The following is a 3,266-nucleotide window of genomic DNA, read 5'->3' on the forward strand; positions in this document are numbered from 1 at the left end:
ATTTTTTTTTAATTTTTACACATTTTGACGATGCAACCCCTTAAATTTTTTAGAAAAAATTTAAAATGGTTCTTTTGCTTCCTGAGATGGCTAGAACGCTTCGCCTGTTAATGCTGATCAAGAATATATATGATTTATAGGGTCGGAAATGGCTCCTTCACTGTAAAAAATGATATTTTCCTCAGCAAGATTCCTAAAATTGATATTTTTCTTTGATAATTTTTTTGTAAGGGATTTTTCTATATCATATTTTTTGGAACAACCAAAGTTTAAAAATCGCATAGCTTTGTTAAAAATGCCTTAATTTCAATTCGGAAAGCGGTTCTGAGTTAGTTGTTTGGCGCTTAACAATTCTGCATACCAAATTTTCCTCTTTAAGATATTAAAATATTTTTTTTTAATTTTTACACATTTTGACGATGCAACCCCTTAAATTTTTTAGAAAAAATTTAAAATGGTTCTTTTGCTTCCTGAGATGGCTAGAACGCTTCGCCTGTTAATGCTGATCAAGAATATATATGATTTATAGGGTCGGAAATGGCTCCTTCACTGTAAAAAATGATATTTTCCTCAGCAAGATTCCTAAAATTGATATTTTTCTTTGATAATTTTTTTGTAAGGGATTTTTCTATATCATATTTTTTGGAACAACCAAAGTTTAAAAATCGCATAGCTTTGTTAAAAATGCCTTAATTTCAATTCGGAAAGCGGTTCTGAGTTAGTTGTTTGGCGCTTAACAATTCTGCATACCAAATTTTCCTCTTTAAGATATTAAAATATTTTTTTTAATTTTTACACATTTTGACGATGCAACCCCTTAAATTTTTTAGAAAAAATTTAAAATGGTTCTTTTGCTTCCTGAGATGGCTAGAACGCTTCGCCTGTTAATGCTGATCAAGAATATATATGATTTATAGGGTCGGAAATGGCTCCTTCACTGTAAAAAATGATATTTTCCTCAGCAAGATTCCTAAAATTGATATTTTTCTTTGATAATTTTTTTGTAAGGGATTTTTCTATATCATATTTTTTGGAACAACCAAAGTTTAAAAATCGCATAGCTTTGTTAAAAATGCCTTAATTTCAATTCGGAAAGCGGTTCTGAGTTAGTTGTTTGGCGCTTAACAATTCTGCATACCAAATTTTCCTCTTTAAGATATTAAAATATTTTTTTTTAATTTTTACACATTTTGACGATGCAACCCCTTAAATTTTTTAGAAAAAATTTAAAATGGTTCTTTTGCTTCCTGAGATGGCTAGAACGCTTCGCCTGTTAATGCTGATCAAGAATATATATGATTTATAGGGTCGGAAATGGCTCCTTCACTGTAAAAAATGATATTTTCCTCAGCAAGATTCCTAAAATTGATATTTTTCTTTGAAAGCGGTTCTGAGTTAGTTGTTTGGCGCTTAACAATTCTGCATACCAAATTTTCCTCTTTAAGATATTAAAATATTTTTTTTAATTTTTACACATTTTGACGATGCAACCCCTTAAATTTTTTAGAAAAAATTTAAAATGGTTCTTTTGCTTCCTGAGATGGCTAGAACGCTTCGCCTGTTAATGCTGATCAAGAATATATATGATTTATAGGGTCGGAAATGGCTCCTTCACTGTAAAAAATGATATTTTCCTCAGCAAGATTCCTAAAATTGATATTTTTCTTTGATAATTTTTTTGTAAGGGATTTTTCTATATCATATTTTTTGGAACAACCAAAGTTTAAAAATCGCATAGCTTTGTTAAAAATGCCTTAATTTCAATTCGGAAAGCGGTTCTGAGTTAGTTGTTTGGCGCTTAACAATTCTGCATACCAAATTTTCCTCTTTAAGATATTAAAATATTTTTTTTTAATTTTTACACATTTTGACGATGCAACCCCTTAAATTTTTTAGAAAAAATTTAAAATGGTTCTTTTGCTTCCTGAGATGGCTAGAACGCTTCGCCTGTTAATGCTGATCAAGAATATATATGATTTATAGGGTCGGAAATGGCTCCTTCACTGTAAAAAATGATATTTTCCTCAGCAAGATTCCTAAAATTGATATTTTTCTTTGATAATTTTTTTGTAAGGGATTTTTCTATATCATATTTTTTGGAACAACCAAAGTTTAAAAATCGCATAGCTTTGTTAAAAATGCCTTAATTTCAATTCGGAAAGCGGTTCTGAGTTAGTTGTTTGGCGCTTAACAATTCTGCATACCAAATTTTCCTCTTTAAGATATTAAAATATTTTTTTTAATTTTTACACATTTTGACGATGCAACCCCTTAAATTTTTTAGAAAAAATTTAAAATGGTTCTTTTGCTTCCTGAGATGGCTAGAACGCTTCGCCTGTTAATGCTGATCAAGAATATATATGATTTATAGGGTCGGAAATGGCTCCTTCACTGTAAAAAATGATATTTTCCTCAGCAAGATTCCTAAAATTGATATTTTTCTTTGATAATTTTTTTGTAAGGGATTTTTCTATATCATATTTTTTGGAACAACCAAAGTTTAAAAATCGCATAGCTTTGTTAAAAATGCCTTAATTTCAATTCGGAAAGCGGTTCTGAGTTAGTTGTTTGGCGCTTAACAATTCTGCATACCAAATTTTCCTCTTTAAGATATTAAAATATTTTTTTTTAATTTTTACACATTTTGACGATGCAACCCCTTAAATTTTTTAGAAAAAATTTAAAATGGTTCTTTTGCTTCCTGAGATGGCTAGAACGCTTCGCCTGTTAATGCTGATCAAGAATATATATGATTTATAGGGTCGGAAATGGCTCCTTCACTGTAAAAAATGATATTTTCCTCAGCAAGATTCCTAAAATTGATATTTTTCTTTGAAAGCGGTTCTGAGTTAGTTGTTTGGCGCTTAACAATTCTGCATACCAAATTTTCCTCTTTAAGATATTAAAATATTTTTTTTAATTTTTACACATTTTGACGATGCAACCCCTTAAATTTTTTAGAAAAAATTTAAAATGGTTCTTTTGCTTCCTGAGATGGCTAGAACGCTTCGCCTGTTAATGCTGATCAAGAATATATATGATTTATAGGGTCGGAAATGGCTCCTTCACTGTAAAAAATGATATTTTCCTCAGCAAGATTCCTAAAATTGATATTTTTCTTTGAAAGCGGTTCTGAGTTAGTTGTTTGGCGCTTAACAATTCTGCATACCAAATTTTCCTCTTTAAGATATTAAAATATTTTTTTTAATTTTTACACATTTTGACGATGCAACCCCTTAAATTTTTTAGAAAAAATTTAAAATGGT

This window comes from Drosophila serrata, unplaced genomic scaffold (assembly GCF_035046125.1).
Source record: "Drosophila serrata isolate PLE 108 unplaced genomic scaffold, ASM3504612v1 contig_362, whole genome shotgun sequence".
Lineage (NCBI taxonomy): Eukaryota > Metazoa > Arthropoda > Insecta > Diptera > Drosophilidae > Drosophila > Drosophila serrata.